The sequence below is a fragment of the Trachypithecus francoisi genome, unplaced genomic scaffold (assembly GCF_009764315.1).
Source record: "Trachypithecus francoisi isolate TF-2019V2 unplaced genomic scaffold, Tfra_2.0 Lachesis_group18, whole genome shotgun sequence".
Lineage (NCBI taxonomy): Eukaryota > Metazoa > Chordata > Mammalia > Primates > Cercopithecidae > Trachypithecus > Trachypithecus francoisi.
In genome coordinates this window covers 59831700-59850092 of record NW_022681463.1, presented here as the reverse complement: position 1 = coordinate 59850092, position 18393 = coordinate 59831700, and positions in this window count along the sequence as shown.

Genomic DNA, 18393 nt, shown 5'->3' with positions numbered 1-18393 from the left:
GAAAACTATTCACAATACAAATGTCATAGTAGGGAATAGATAAACTAAGGCAATGATGGTGAGAGGGTAAGAACAAAGACAGTAAGACAGTGAGCCTCAATAGTAATGTTACCTTCATTGTTCAACATTTTTTGAATGTAATGTATGCTATTATTTTTCATTTGCTGGATTCTCTAGACACTAATTGTTACTTTTCTTCAAAGTTATTCAGAGTAATAGTAAAACCCCTTGTTGGACGCATATGAAGTAATAGATTTTTTCTTTCTTTTTGGTGTTTGGGATAGTAGGGAATTCTATCTCCTCCTAAGCACCCATTCTCTAGCAATCTGCAGTGATTTTTCAGATGGATGTCCAAGCCCATTATGCTGGAGAGTTCTTGCCACTCCCAGTATGTATTTATTCTTCTTGTTTTATTTGCTAGATTTTATTTATTTATTTGTTAAAGTAACATTACCCAAGTAGCTTTTAGAGAAAGGAAGCATGAGAGGCAACATTGTTGAGAGAAGCATTTGTAGAAATGTCTTTATTCTATGCTGACACTTGATACATCATATGAGAAGATTATTATATATTGGAAATAAATGTCCTTTGGATTTTGAAGCGTTTCTTCAATGCCTTCTAATTTCCAGGGTTACTTTAATAAAGTAACACTGTTATTTAACATGATTTTGTCTGTGTATGCTTTCTTTCTCTCTGGAAGTTTTTAAGATTGTTAATTTTTTCTCAGGGGCTTTGACATATCAGTATAGTCATTATTGATATGTTAACATGGGTATTTTAAAATTCTTTATCTAGGTACCCAGTGTGCTCTTTGAATTGAAAATTTCATGTCTCTCAACTTTGAAAAGTATTCTTACATCATTTATTTCTCAATTTCCTCTCACCAGGCTTTCCCACAATTGATCTTCAAGTTCTGTAATAATAATTTATGATTTTATGAGCTTATATAACTCTCTATTTCATTTTACTTTCTTGGTGATTTTCCAAAATGTCTTTTCACCATTTATGTTTATGTATTTTTATATTCTAGCAAATTTCAATTAAAAACACCTTTTCTATTATCTGATTGTTTATTGTTATTCTTGCTGTAAGAATTAAATTTCTTCTGCCTTCTACTTTATATCTGTTTTATTCATGTCCACTTTTATTTGATATCGTCTTCAAATGTGTCACAATTCTTAGTTGTACTTTCATAATAAACTATGAGGCGTTGGTGTACTCTCTGGAAGTTCTGTGAGCCTGGTGGGAATTGTGAATGAATGAAATTCAATGTAGAAGATTAGGGAATGGCCTCCAAATATCAATACTTGCAAATCTTTCTCTTAATCTGTCATTGGCCTTTTATTGGCTCCAGAGGGGAATTCAGCTTGCTCTTGCCTTAGGCTTCTAAGCTTCTATGTGTGTATATATGTGTGTGTGTGTATGTATATATGTGTATATATATGTGTATATATGTATATATGTGTATATGTGTATATATGTATATATGTGTATATATATGAATATGTGTGTGTGTGTATACATATATGCATGCACTAGGAGTCAATGTGTGACAAGGGGCTGCCACTGTTACTTAATACGGACAAATTGACTTAATCTCTCCACCTTTAGTGCAACAGGAGACTTTTTTGGTCCTACCCTTGTAGAAGAGAGGACTTTTATGTTCTTGTGGCATAAAATCGAGACACTATAGATCAGTAACTTCAGAACCTACTACACTTTCACAACCTACCACCCTTTCAGTAGGTTCTGAAGTTACTGATCTACAGTCTATGATTTTATACCTCAAGAGCATAAAAGTCTTCTCTCCTACAAGGTGGATTTCGGTGGGGTTGCTTTTTTAACAGATCTTTTCTCTTTCAGAACTCCCCCGACTTCCATACTCGTAGTTCCTGGTGTCTCCACTCCACACACACATGCAGGTTCTGCGTCAGAGACTGACTTGGTCCTCATGGGCTTCCCCTCTGCCAACATTTAGGTTTCAGTTTCACCTGCTCTGTCAGTGACCACTTATCTCTCAGTTTTTCTTTTGGCAACATGTATTGATATTTATGCTTTAAAATTTTGACATCCAGTTGTCTCTTCTCTTCTTTATTCTTTTGGATATATTTCTTTCTAATATCTAGCTCAGGCATTTTAGTGTTTTAGTGTGCTTTGTTTTTTGGTAGGAAGCTGGTATCATCTTCATCTTCTGTGTTTAGCCAAAAGTCTAGGTGCTGTATTTTAAATGGAATATAATTTCAATGAACTACAATATAAAGGATGTGAAGGAATTTAGCAATGGAAGAAATCACCTGGGGTAGGATCGTGTAACACAAACAGGATTGTGATGGTGGCATGAGTATGGACAGTTGAGGGGTTTATGATACTACTGCTGTCCTAGATAAGTAACATTACCACACTAACTGGGTTTACAAGTACATTTCATTCAAGCTGAAGTTCTAACACCAAAAGCGTGATAATTTTGGCAGATTTCAATCTTTGAGCAATATTCAAATATTACACTACTTAGAACAATGTAAAATATTTTTTATAATAACTCCCCCCGAGAGAAATGGTTACAAGAATACTTAGGCTTAGGACATTACAAATAAAAAGTCCTAGAATAGCCCTGAAAAGGTAGTACTGAGGTTTTTTTTGTTTGTTTTTGTTGCTGTTTTTTTTTTTTTTTTTGACAGAGTTTTGCTCTTGTCGCCCAGGCTGGTGTGCAGTGGTGCAGCCTCAGCTCACTGCAACCTGTGCCTCCAGGTTCGAGCAATTCTCCTGCCTCAGCCTCCCAAGTACCTGGGATTTCAGGCGGGCACCACCACGCCCAGCTAATTTTTGTATTTTTAGTAAAGATGGGTTTTTACTACATTGGCTGAGCTGTTCTCGAATTCCTGGCCTCAAATGATCCACCCGCTTCGGCCTCCCAAAGAGCTGGGATTACAGGAGTGACCCACTGCGCCCGGCCAGAACTTTATAATCTCATTATTGAAAAGGAATATACTAGGGCATCAATATTAGTGTTATAATTCTAATTTTCCATGTGAGCCAATTAGATAATCATCACCAACTTGGATTAATTCAACAGCCTCTGAATTGGCCTTTGAATCCAATCTTATCCATTTAAGTTATCCTACATGCTATCGCAAGAATATTGTCATAAAGCAGTGGTTTACAAACATTTAGAAAAATATATGAGCAAGCATTTCCCATAAATGTGTACTTTATTTCCTGAAGTATTACATGGAGGAGAGTTATGATTTCAGTGGCTTCATGTGCATGTGACATAAATAGTTGCATAGGGCCCTATATTTAGGAGGCTCTTGCCTTTGGCTTAATGCTTACCTTTTGCCATTTTTACACTGGCAGTTTTTGAATAAAAGGCCCCACAATTTCATTTTGCACTGGGTCTTGCAAATTATGTAACTACTTCTGTTCTTACATCATATGGCTCCTGTAAGAACTAAAAGAAACAGCACAAGTAAAGTGTCAGTACAGTGTCCTGTAGATAGTAATCCTTCAATAAATGTCAGCTGCCAGCCTTGTTACTATATTTAGTTATTGTTGTTGTTAGCATTATTAATCATACTACTTTAGTCAGTATCACTCCGTTATGCTATGCTCATTATTTACTCTTTCTTCAATGCAGAAGCATTATTTTTTATTATGTGTTAGATACTATGCTAGGAAATGTATTAAAATCACCTACTTATCTGTATTTTCTATTAGACCATAACATTTTTGAATAAAAGGATTTTATCATGTTAATTTTAATAACCTCATGCTTACCAAATATAGTTGCTCCATAATTATTTGTTAGAAAAATGTGTCTGAATATTTTTGAAAGCACATTATAAGCTATAATACCATATAAAATTATGACTACTTTTATTATTCACTTATTTGAGCAATTATGTATTCAGTGACTTATTATTTAGCTTGCACTTTGGTTTTGCCCATCTATCCTCCCTCTTGGTAAATATTGCTAAGAGCATAGTCCTTTTAAATATTGTAAGACATCATATATGCTATATCCATTATGACCTAGGCAAAATTCTCAAATTTTTCACACTTCAAATTGTCAGGTTATAATGAAATAGGTCATTGAGGCTATTGCATTCTCTTACAAAAATGGAATCCCTCAATTATACCACTAGGAACACATCATTTCTACTAATAACATGATGTCATGTTGTCCAATGATACATAGAGCTTAAGTAATTATAAAACTTTAGATTTCTCCTACCATGATGTACAAATATCACATTACATTTGTGTTCAGTCTTTTAAGAAGATGGTTTCTGTCATAGCAAAGAAAGAATAAAGGCCATTTTGCTTTAAAAGCATTTTCTATTCAGAAGCTCAACATTTAACTTTAAATATCTCCACTTAAAAAAAGGGTCCAATTAAATTGAGAGTTCTTCCAAAACTCAGACTTATTGGAAATATCAAGAAATTATCACCAAGAAATCTGAATTTTTACCTTCAATTTTTAGACTGTATATGCTCAATAGTTCATACAATGCTGACTGATATGCTTAAAAGGTGTTTTAATTCTCTGCACTGGGTAAAAGATTATACTTGAATTATGTAGACATTACCATTTAAGAGATTGTAATTTTCTAGAAAATATTAATTAGGTGTTGCTGCACAGGAATTGGTCTACCTGAAACTCTTTTTTTTTTTTTTTTTCTCCCCACAATTATGCCACAGGGTATTTAAGGTTTTTGCCTTGGAAGTGTAACATAGCTGGGATTGAATTCTGAATCAACAGTTTACAAGCTATACTGGCTTAGGCAAGTTATTGAACTACTCTGAGCCTTTATGTTTTCTCTGTAAAACAGAGCTAATAATACCTTAGCACAAAGTTGTGGAGATTAAATGAGATGAGGTACATAAAAAGTACTGAACACAATGCCTACCAGTGTTAATGTTTTACTCTTGATACAATTGTTATTTAAGTTCCAGTTCTGTGAGAAAGGCAGTAAAATTTTGAAGCTAAGAAAACAAATACAGAGCTTGCAAAGAATGTAACCACTGGTTTGAATCTAGATAAGACATTTAGAGATAAGAGAATTAGAGCTTTACTGCTGATGTGCTGGCATTACCTGGCATATTGTGATGAGCTAAATAACAACAGCAACAATAATAATAATAGCTACCATTTACTAATGTCATATGGTGTGCCTTGTGTTTTATACTAATTGTTAGGTAATCTTCAAAACACCTTATCATGCAGCATGAATGTGTGGATAAAGAAAGAGAAGTTCAAAAATCACTCAAACTTTAAAAGGCTATTCTTGAGAAATTCTAGAATGAATGAAAATTGTAGTCAAGTTCCTAATCAAATGAAAGTGAAAGTGGGTTGAAACCTAAATGAGGCATGATACATCTGTGATTATAATTTATTTGGCAATGGATGCGGGGAGTGGATTTAGAAAGAAAATCTGTTTTATCTGTCTGGGTTTATAATATGAAGATGCTAAACTTGTTATAAATGTTAAACTTGTTATAAATAATAAATGGTTAAGAAATATACTGTAAATGAGAACAAAAAGTTAAATTCTTATTAATTTTAACATTTAATTATTAAAGTGAATAAATAATATTTTTTTCTAATTTATGATAAAAAAGAATACTGAAAACCACAAACTGCTTAAAGCAGGTACAAATCAATATAATCGTTGTAATTGTATTGAATATGTGTCCAAAGAATATATCTTGCTTTTTTGTGTGCCAGGGCCTATATGTATATGTCGAGGCAGCACCTCTGCCTCTATGCTGACATCTGTTGTCAGCAGTGTATTGTTGTCAGCATTGACATCCGTTGTCACCAGTGTATTCTATGTGTATATGCATACATGTATGCAAAAGACCATTTAATTTGAAATCCATTTTAATTAAATTTTTCAAAATTCACTATTTTAATAATGCAAGTTTCCCCATTTTCTCCTCATATTCAGATGTCTAAAACCCAATTTTAAATTTAGACAAGGAACATGAGTTGTTGAATTTCCAGAGGAAATCAGCAATTCTGGACTCTTTGCAGACTTCCATTTTGTATTAAATGCTTACTCGGATTTTTTTTTGTAACAATGAAGTTTATTTCCTTGCAAAGAAAAGTGGATGCGAGTATGAGGTTTTGAAGGAACACCTTGAGTATCCATAAGGCAAAGCCATGTACCGTGTTGCAGAAAATTCTATGAATGCACCAAGTTTGTAGTAGTCCTGGTTGAAAATTTGAAAATGCTGTATTTTTAAAGTTACTTTTTAGTTACTATTTCAAACAGAATTGCAAAATATTTTCATTACCACACAACTTGAACAATGCTAAATATACCTGAGAAGAAATATTCTCTTTTGTCTGACCATGTGGGTAATAAAGAAATAGCTGTTACAGCTAGTCTTAGGGACAGATACAAATTCTTATAATTCACTTCCTCCTGAAGCAAATCTTTAATTGGCAAAAGGTACTTGTGATAGCTTTTCATGTATAAAGAATGATAACTTTCCACAGTGACATGTTTTCAAATTCTTCCAGTGATCACAGTAGTATAAAAAGAGAGTGATTGAAGTCAGTAATCTGTATAAATGAATTGTAAATTTATTTCTAGAAAAGTTTTCATTAAGAATCAACTATGGTATTTGTTCTAAAATAATAGCTAATTTTTTAAATAGCCTTGCTTTGAAAATACTTATTTTGACTTGTGTATATATAATGCCCATTTTTCTAAATTTAACAAGCTTTTTTTTTTTTTTTTTTTTTTTTTTTTTTTTGAGACAGAGTCTCCCTCTGTTGCCCAGGCTGCAGTGCAGTGGCGTGATCTCGGCTCACTGCAAGCTCCCTCTCCCGGGTTCACGTCATTCTCCTGCCTCAGCCTCCCAAGCACCTGGGACTACAGGCGCCCGCCACCACGCCTGGCTATTTTTTTTGTATTTTTAGTAGAGACGGGATTTCACCATGTTAGGATAGTCTAGATCTCCTGACCTTGTGATCCACCTGCCTCGGCCTCCCAAAGGGCTGGGATTACAGGCATAAGCCATAATGAGTCATTTTTAATTCCTGATCAAGCAAATATTAGATGGAGGACTCTATCTTGGGTGTTAAATCTACAAAGCTGGATAAGACTTTGGTGTCCTCAATGGGCTCATATTTAAGGGGAAAAATGGTAAACAAAAAATATAGTTCAAGTATAAAATGATAAGCCTTAACAAAATGCATAGATTTTGTGTAAATGGCACGAAGAAGAGACTTGGTTGTTAATATTTTGCTCTTTTGGCTAACCCATATAGGTGGCCAAAGAAATATCAAGTAAATGTAAAAAGGAAAATGAAGAGACATTTTGAACCAAGTTGAATTACTTGTGAGAAGGCAGTCCCTCAACTCTCCATTTTACTCTCAAATATGACTGCAGAAGATTATTGCAAATAAGCAAATCAGTAGCCACTTCAAAGGAAAAATGATATTCAATCTATGCTTAGAAGTCATCTGCAGTTTTCAGTTAAACTTGTGTCTTACTCATCTTATTTTGGTTGGAGTCGATAGTTCCTTTTGGTATAGTTAAGATGCATACAACATTGGCATGAAATTGCCTACCATATAGTCCTCCAAACAAACGTTTGCTAATGACACTCCCCTTAATACAATAGAATACATCATTTTGAGAAAATAGTCTCCAAAAATATTTTGTGGGATTATCTGTTAAGGCTAACTATATGCCTCAACATATTTTGGACAACTTATCATGGATACTTCGAGAAAAAAAAGGGGGGCATGTATTTATTTCATTGTATTAACTAAAGGAGTTTAGTTAAAATATTAAGGGAAAATACTTTTAAAAATTGTGTTTGTTTTTTTATTTTGATACAGGGTTTCACTGTGTTGCAGACTAATCTCAAACTCCAGGGTTCAAACAATCCTCCTGGCTCAGCCTCTCAGGTAGCTGGAATTGCTCCACATCCAGCCTAAAATAAATGTTTCATAGAAACAAAGTACAAAGGGCAAAACTATATCCTCAGTGTGCTCACCAGGAAACTATCTTTGTTAACATTGTAGAAATGTGTATAGCCAACTACAGGTCCACTTACTAATTGTAAAGGGAATTTTTAAAGAAAAAACAAGACACACGCCATGAGGAAACATTAATTGATAATTGATAATTTTAAAACCTAGAAATCATGTTTATTCATGCTCAAAGCTGCCATATAAAAATAACAAAACTTGGGTTGGGCACGGTAGCTCACGCCTGTAATCCCAGCACTTTGGGAGGCCGAGGCAGGCAGATCACGAGGTCAGGAGATCGAGACTATCCTGGTTAACATGGTGAAACCCCGTCTCTACTAAAAATATAAAAAAATTGGCCGGGCGTGGTGGCGGGCGCCTGTAGTCCCAGCTACTCGGGAGGCTGAGGCAGGAGAATGGCGTGAACCCGTGAGAGGGTGCTTGCAGTGAGTCGAGATCACGCCACTGCACTCCAGCCTGGGCAACAGGCCAAGACTCCATCTCAAAAATAAACAAACAAACAAAAAGAATAACAAAACTCGGATTGTCCTCCTATATAATAATTGTATTTTAATTGCTATGGATTACTAATTGCATTTCCTACAAGGCAGAATACTAGACATTCCTTTTTCCTTAGAACATCAGAAGTAGAATTTTGTTTTGTTTTTAATAATCTTTTGTTTTGTTTTTAATAATCTTGGATAAATTGGATAAATGGTGGATTAAAGGCTTTCAACATGTTTCAACTACTTGGAAACAGCAAGATAGTACATAAAGATTAACTCTGTGGACTTTAATTCAAGAAGAAAATTGTGAATCATGAAAGACACCACATATCTCAGAGAAGAGAATGTTAGCAAATGGCCCCTGTGATGACGTTCGTTGATAAAAAGATCTTGGTGCAGATTGATCATTTCTGCTTTATACCTAGGCAGATCCCCAGGTATTTGGAATACCCTCTCATCTGGTTCAGCAGCCTGAGCTGCCACATTCTTCCTGACCATAGATCCTGGTGCAGCAATTCCTTCTCTGCTCCACAACCAGTCAGATCTTCAGGCATCCAGAATATTGCGCCTTTGAATTAGAAGTTTGGACCATTCCCCATTCCCGTGCAGATAACTTGGAGTTGAAGTGGTTTTTCAACTCTATATGTAGGCACCCCTTTTGGCATTTGGTGGCTGCCAACTGGGTTCTTCCTTGGCACTGATGCTTGTGCCTGCCATCAAGTGACCTGTAGGCGAACTGGCCTAGCCTGGCCCCTCGGAGCTAAGTAGGGCACTCAGACCACTATATATTCCACAAATCAGCCCATTATCTGAGGCATCAGAAAGTTTCTGCCAGTAAACAAGGTTCATGCTATATACCCAGTTACATTGGCCTCAGCTGTCTCTTACCTATAAAGCCCATCAGTGGGCTTATAGGTCAAACTGCACAGCCCAATATAAAACCTGCCAAAAGAAGTGCATAGAGCTATAGAAACAGAGCTAAAAGACTCTACCCAGCATTCTCTAGAGTTGCACCCCCTAGGGATGGGGAAAAATGGAAAAGGGAAAAAATGAAAATATTACAGAGAAAGAAAGAAATTTTAAAAACTCTACCTGCATGAAAATAATTACAAAAATCAGAAATGCCAATGTTTTCAGATAAGAAGGAACAAGTGGCAAGAATTTTTGCACCATGAAAAATCTGAGTGCAGTGATAACATTAAAGAATTGCACTAGCTGTCCAGCAATGATCTCTAACAAAAATAGAAACTCAGAAATGAAATGTCAAGAATTCAAAGCATGGTTTGCAAGGAAGCTCAATGAGATCCAAGACAAAGTTGAAAATAAACACAAATACATTTCTAAAGAACTCCAGGAAATGAAGGAAGAGATGAGTATCTTACAAAGAAATCAGTCAGAGCTTCTGGAATCGAAAAACTCATCTTAGAAATTTCAAAATCTAACTGAAAGTCTTATCAACAGATTGGACCATGGCCGGGCGCGGTGGCTCAAGCCTGTAATCCCAGCACTTTGGGAGGCCGAGACGGGCGGATCACGAGGTCAGGAGATTGAGACCACCCTGGCTAATACGGTGAAACCCAGTCTCTACTAAAGAATACAAAAAACTAGCCGGGCGACGAGGCGGGTGCCTGTAGTCCCAGCTACTCGGGAGGCTGAGGCAGGAGAATGGCGTGAACCCGGGAGGCGGAGCTTGCAGTGAGCTGAGATCCGGCCACCGCACTCCAGCCTGGGCGACAGAGCCAGACTCCGTCTCAAAAAAAAAAAAAAAAAAAAAAAAAAAAAAACAGATTGGACCATGCATAAGAAAAAAATTCGGAGATTGAAGACTCGTCTTTTGAATCAACCCTGTCAAAAATAAAGAAAAAAGAATTTGAAAAAATGAATAGTCTGCTAGAAATATGGAATTACATACAGTGACCAAAACTACAAATTATTAGCATGCCTGAAAGAGAAGGATAAAAAGCAAACAACCTGGAAATCATGTTTCAGGGACTAATTTCAGAAAAATTCCTTAGTCTTACTTGAAAGTTAGACATTAAAACACTAGAAATCCAGAGTATCTCTTTGAGACACTATCATGTGAACATCACTAAGGCATACAGTCAAAAGACTGTCCAAGATCAATGCCAAAAATATCGTAAAGGAAGCTAGAGAAAGTCAGATCACATACAAAGGAGACCCATTGGCAGACTTCTCAGTGGAAAACTTACAACCCAGGAAGAATTGGGGGCGTATTTTCAGCATTCTTAAAGAAAGTAAATTTCAAATAAGTATTTCATTTCCCCCCAAAGCTCCACAAATGAAAGAAAAATAAAATATTTTCCAGATGAGCAAATGCTTAGGGAGTTTATTACCACAAGAATAGCCTTAAAAGAGATACTAAAAGGAGTTTCATACGCAAAAGAATGATACCTGACATCACAGAAACATACATAAGTACAGAGCTTGCATACCCTATAAGGCAACCACACAATAGAAACTACAAAACAAGTAGCTAACAACTTACAACTTTATGATATCATCAAAACCTCACATATCAATATTAACCTTGAATGTAAATGGCCTAAATTTAAAAGGCACAGAGTGACAAGTTGTATAAAAAAACAAGACTCATTCATCTGCTGCCTTCAAGAGATCCATCTCACCCATAACAGCACATATAGACTCAAAGCAAAGGGATAGAGAAAAATCTACCATGCAAGTGGAAAACAAAAAAGAGTAAGGGTCAACATTCTTATATCAGATTAAACAAAGTTAATACCAACAACAGTAAAAAAGATGAAGAAGAGCATTAAATATAATAAAGTATTCAACAAGAGGACTATAGTATTCTAAATATATCTGCACCAGACCTTGGAGCACCTGGATTCATAAAACAAGTACTTTTAGAGGTAAGAGAATACTTAGACACACAACAGCAGTGGGGACTTCAATACCACACTGAGAGCACTAGACAGATCACCAAGACATAAAACTATGAAAGAAATTTGAGAATAAACTCAACACTTGACCAACTGGACCTACCAGACATATAAAGAATACTCCATGCATCAAGCAAATGATAGACATTCTTCTTACTTGTTCACAGAACATACTTCAAGATTAGCCAGATGCCAAGAGAAAGAAAGAAAGGGTATTCAAATAGCAAGAGAGGAAGTCAAATTATCTTTGCAGATGACATGATCTTGTATCTAGAAAACCCCTTTGACTCAGCCCAAGAGCTTCCTATGCTGATAAGCAACTATAGCAAAGTCTCAGGATCCAAACTCAATGTGCTAAAATCACAAGCATTCTTAAACATCAACAACAGACAAATAGAAAGCCAAATCATGAATGAACTCCCATTTACAATTGCCATATGCAGAAAATAAAACCTGGACCCTTCCTTACACCTTACACAAAAATTACCTCAGGATGGATTAAAGACTTACATGTAAAACCTAAAACTATAAAAACCCTAGAAGAAAATCTAGGCAATACCATTCAGGACATAGGCATAGGCAAAGACTTTATGATTAAATCTCCAAAAGCAATTGCAACAAAAGCAAAAATTGACAAATAGGATCTAATTAAACTAAAGATCTTGTGCACAACAAATGAAACTATCATCAGAGCAAGCAGACAACCTACAGAATGGAAGAAAATTTTTGCAATCCATCTGTGTGAAAAAGATCTCATACCCAGAATGTACAAAGCACTTAAGGAAATTTACAAAGACCAAACAAATAACCCCATCAAAAAATGGACAAAGGATATGAACAGACACTTCTAAAAAAAAAAAAAAAAAAAAAAAAAAAAAAAAAAAAAGACATACATGCAGCCAATAAACTTATGAAAAAAAGCTCAACATGTCTGATCATCAGAGAAATGCAAACCTAAACCACAATGAGATACCATCCCATGCCAGTCAGAAGGGCAACCATTAAAAAGTCAAGAATCAAGAGTTGCTGGCAGGGTTGCAGAGAAATAGGAAGGCTTTTACATTGTTGGTGGGGATATAAATTAGTTCAACCATTGTGGAAGACAGTGTGTCAATTCCTCAAAGACTTAGAACCAGAAATACCATTTGACCCAAAAATCCTATTACTGGGTATATACCTGAAGTAATAAAAATCATTCTATTATAAAGACACATGCATGCATATGTTTATTGTGGCACTATTCACAATAGCAAAGATGTGGAATCAACCCAAATGCCCATCAATGATAGATTGGATAAAGGAACTGTGGAATACCATACAGCCATAAAAAGGAATGAGATAATGTACTTTGAAGGGACATGGATGAAGCTGGAAGCCATTATTCTCAGCAAACTAACACAGGAACAGAAAGCCAAACACCACATGTTCTCACTTATTAGTGGGAGTTGAACAATGAGAACACATGGACACAGGGAAGGGAACAACACTTACTGGTGCCAGTCAGGGGAGGGCTGTGAGTGAGAGCATTAGGGAAAATACCTAATGCATGCTGGACTAAATACTTAGATGGTGGGTTGACCAGTGCAACAAACCACCACGGCACAAGTTTGTGTAACAAACATGTACATCCTGCACATGTATCCTGGAACTTAAAAACAAATAAACAAACAAAGCAATAAAATAATTATTTAAAAAAAAAATGGTTAACCACATGCTTGGCCATAAAGCAAGTCTCAGTACATTCAAAAAAATCAAAAACATGCCAACCATACTCCTAGAGCACAATGGAATAAAAATATAAATCAATACCAACAAGATCTCTCCAAACCACAGAATTACATAGAAATTAAACAACTTGCTCCTGAATGACTTTGGAGTAAACAACAAAATCAAGGCAGAAATTTTTTTTTTTTTTTTTTTATGAGGCGGAGTCTCGCTCTGTCGCTAAAAATTCTTTGAAATAAATGAAAACAGAGACACAACAGGCCAAAATTTCTGGGATGCAGCAAAAGCAGTGTTAGGGGAAAGTCTACAGCACTAAATACGTTCCTTGTAAAGTTAGGAAGATCTCAAATTAATATTCTAATATCACAGCCAGAGGAACTAGAAAAACAAGAACAAACTAAGCATAAAGTAAGCAGCGCAAAAAAAAAAACAAAAAAAAAACAACTATAAACTCAGAGTGGAACTGAAGAAAAGTGAGATCCAGAAATTTATACAAAGAATCAACAAAACCAAATTTTGAGTCTTCTAAATAATAAATAAGATCAATAGAACACTAGCTGGATTTGCAAAGAAAAAAGAGAAGATTCAAGTAGCACAATCAGAAATGACAAAGGTCACATCGCAACTGATTCCACAGAAATACAAATGATTCTCAGAGACTATTCTGCACACCACGATGCATAAAAACTAGAAAATCTAGTGGAAAATGATAAATTTTTAGAAACATATAATTTCCCAAGATTGACTCTAGAAGAAAATGAAACATCAAACAGTTCAATACTAAACTTCAAGTTAGAATCCATAATAAAATATCTACCAACCAAAAAAACGCCCAAATATGATGGATTCACTGCTGAATTCTACCAGATGTAAAATGGAGACCTACTACCAATTCTACTGAAATTATTCCAAAAAATTGAGAAGGAGGGATTACTCTTTAACTCATTGTATGAAGCCAGCATCACCCTGATACCAAAGCTTGGCAAAGAAAAAAAAAAAAAATAGAAAACTACAGACCAATATCCCTGATCCCTGATAAGCATAGATGCAAGTATTCAACAAAATTAGAACAAACTGAATATAACAAAACATCAAAAAGTTAAATCACCATGATCACATTTGCTTCATCCTTGGAATGCAAGTTTGGTTCAACATATACAAATCAATAAATGTGATTCACCACAGAATCACAAAGTGAACAGAATCAAAAGCAAATATCATATGTTCATCTCAATAGAAGCAGAAAAAGCTTTCAGTAAGATCAAACGTTCCTTTATGATAGAAACCCTCAGCAAACCAGGCACTGAAGGGACATACCGTAAGATAAAAAGAATCATATGTGTCAAACCCACAGCCAACATCATACTGAATGAGCAACAACTAGAAGCATTCCCCTTGAGATCTGGAACAAGACAAGGATACCCATTCTCACTACATCTATTCAAAATAGCACTGGAAGTGCTATTCAGAGTAATAAGGCAAGAGAAAGAATTAAAAGGCATCCTGAGAGGAAAATAAGAAATCAAGCTATCTCTCTTCAATGGCAATATGATTCTATACTTAGAAAGCCTTAAGAACTATGCCAGAAAGCTATTAAAATTGATGATTTTAGCAAGGTTTCAGGATGCAAAATAAATGTACAGAAATCAGTAGCATTTCTATACACCAATAACTTTCAAGCTGAGAGCAAAATAAAGAATGCAGCTCCATTTACAATAGGCATACAAAAAATAGAATATCTAGGAGTACATGTGACTGAAGAGGTGAAAAATATGCACAAGACAAGCTGCAAAACACTGCTAAAATAAATTGTAGATGACATAGACGGAAAAGCGTTCCTTGATCATGGGTTAGAAGAATATCATTAAAATGGTTATACTATTCAGCAATTTACAGATTCAATTCTATTCACATCAAACTTCTAATGTCATTTTTCACACAATTGAAAAAAAGCTATGCTAAAAATTATATGGAATCAAAAGAGCTCCATATAATCAAAAATTATATGGAGTCAAAAAAATTATATGGAATCAAAAATTATGTGGAATCAAAAGCAGCCAAAGCAATCCTAATTAAAGAGAACAAAGCCAGAGGTATCATATTATCCAACTTCAAAGTGTAATACAAGTCACAGTAACCAAAACAGCATGCTTCCGTACAAAATAGACACCTATATCATTGGAACAGCATAGAGAAACCAGAAGTAAAGCCACATACCTACAGTTACCTAATATTTAACCAAATTTACAAAAATAATCAATGGGGATTAATAAATGGTGCTGGAATAACTGAATAGCCATATAGAGAAAATGAAACTGGAGCCCTACACATACAAAACTGAACTCAAGGTGATTTAAATATTAAAATGTAAGACCTCAAACTCTAAGAATTCTAAAAGAAAACCTAGGAAATGCCATTCTAGACATCAGACTTGGAAAAGAATTTTTGGCTAAGTCCTCAAAAGCAGTTGCAACAAAAACAAAAATTGATAAGTGGGACCAAATAAAAATAAACAGGTTCTGCACAGAAAACAAACTATTAACAGAGTAAACAGACAACCTACAGAATGGGAGAAAGTATTTGCAAACTGTGCATTTGACAATGGTTTAATATCCAGGATCATTAAGACTCTTAAACATTGAACAAGCACAAAACAAATAACCCCATTAAGATGGAAACTACAGACACTGGGAACTGCTAGAGGAATCAGACAGGGATAAGGCAAGACTTGAAAGATTAACTGATTGGTACTATGCTCATTTACCTGGGTCATATAATATACTCAGGTAACACACCTGCACAGGTACCCCCTGAATCTAAAGTAAGTGGTGAAAAAATAAATAAATATTTCAAAAATAACATTGGTAGCATATTTCAGCTTGGAATATAATGTGAAATGGTAAGTGAAACTTTAAACTGAAATTAGTAAGGATTCATCATGCACCTGATGCAGTCCTAAAATTATGTAATTAGGTGACTAGCTGGCATGTTTGTTTTGTTAGAAAACGTGATCTCCCTCTATATGTATAATATTGATAGCAAAAAGCATTAGATAGACTCAGGTTGAGCATCCTAATCCAAAAATACAAAATACAAATTTTGGTAGCACCAACATGACACCACAAGTGGAAATTACTCACCTGACACCTTTGTTTTCTGACGAATCAGTGTACACAGAGTTTGTTTCATGTACAAAATTATTTAAATTATTGTATAAAAATATCATCAGTCTATGTGTTTAAGGTGTATATAAAACATAAATAAATTTTATGTTTACACTTGAGTTCCAGCACCAACATATCTCATTATTTACACACAAATATCAAAAAATTCCAAAAATACCCAAAATCTGAAACACTTCTCATTTCAAGCATTGTGAATAAGGAATATTCAACCAGTAAATATTAAATATTAACTGAATTTATAAGTTATAATTTAATAATAGAATAATTAGTTTGATCTTGATGATTACAATCATTGACATAATCCTTAAAATAACTTTATTTTATGTATTTCGATATATTTGATATTTTTCAAGTGCAGATTACTCCAAAAATTGCCAGCCTGGTATGGTGGCGCATATCTGTGATCCCAGTATTTTGGGAGGCTGAGATGGCCAGATTGCTTGAGCTCAAGCGTCCTAGACTGGCCTGCGCAACATGGTGAAACTTCATCTCTGCAAAAATAATACAAAAATTAGCCAGGCATGGAAATGGAAACCTGTTAGTCCCAGCTACCCAGGAGGGTGAGGTGGGAGAATTGCTTGAGCCCAGGAAGTAGATGCTGCAGTGACCTGAAATCATGCCACTGTGTGCACTCTACCCCAGGCGACAGAGTGAGACCTTGTGTCCAAAAAAATAAATAAGTACAGTAATATATGTTTATGCAGATTAAACTGGGAGTTTCAGAAATCAGCAACATTGCCTAAAGTTTGAAAAATACATTATCTTGTTATTCACTTGTTACATGTAAATTTCAACAACATAATAGTTGTCATAAATTGAGATTTTAATTCAATTACTTATTCAGTAATTTATTTTTTACTTTTTTTTCCCATAAGTTATTGAGGTACAGGTGATCTCTGGTTACATGAATAAATTCTTTAGTGGTGATTTGTGAGATTTTGGTGCACCCATCACCCGAGAAGTATACACTGCACCATATTTTCAGTCTTTTATTCCTCTCCCCACTCCTACTTTTCCCTGTAAATCCCCAAAGTCTATTGTTTCATTCTTATGCCTTTGCTGTATCCCAGAGGCTTTGGTAGGTTGTGTCATTATTGTCATTCAGTTTGAATATATTTTAAATTTCCATCCTGATTTCATTTTTGACCCAATGCTCATTCAGAAACTGCTTATTTAATTTCCATGTATTTGCATGGTTTTGACAGTTCCTTTTCTAGTTGATTTCTAGTTTTATTCCACTGTGCTCTGAGAGAGTGCTTGATATACTTTCAGTTTTCTTAAATTTATTGAGACTCATTTAATGGCTTATCATATGGTCTGTCTTGATGAAAGTTCCATGTGCTGCTGAATAGAATGTGCATTCTGCAGTTGTTGGATGACATGTTCTGTATGTATTTGTTAAGTCCATTTGTTCCTAGGTATAGGTTACATCCATTGTTTATTTGTTGACTTTCTGTCTTGATTACCTGTCTAGTGCTGTCAGTGGAGTATTGAAGTCCTCCACCATTATGTGTTGGTGTCTGTCTCTTTTCTTAGGTCTATTAGTATTTGTTTTATAAATTTGGGAGCTCCAGTGTTAGGTGCATATATGTTTAGGATTGTGATCTTTTCCTGTTGAACAAGGCCTTTTACCATTATATATGTCCTTCTTTGTCTCTTTTAACTGCTGTTACTTTAAAGTTTTTGTTTGTTTGTTTGTTTGTTTGTTTGTTTTTCTGATATAAGAATAGCTACCCACATTTGCTTTTGGTGTCCATTTGCATGAAATGCCTTTTACCACCCTTTACTTAAGTTTATGTGAATCCTTGTGTGTTAGGTGAGTCTCCTGAAAGCAGCAGATAGTTCGTTAGTGAGTTTTTATCCATTCCATGGTTCTGTAACTTATAAGTGGAGCATTTAGGCCACCTACATTCAATGTTAGTATTGAGATGGGAGGTACTGTTGCATTCATCATGCTGTGTACATTTTTTTTTGTTTGTTCTTTGTTTTTGCTTTTTAACTTGTATTTTTGTTTTATAGGTCTTGTGTGATTTATGCCTTAAAGAGGTTCTGTTTTGATGTGTTTCCAG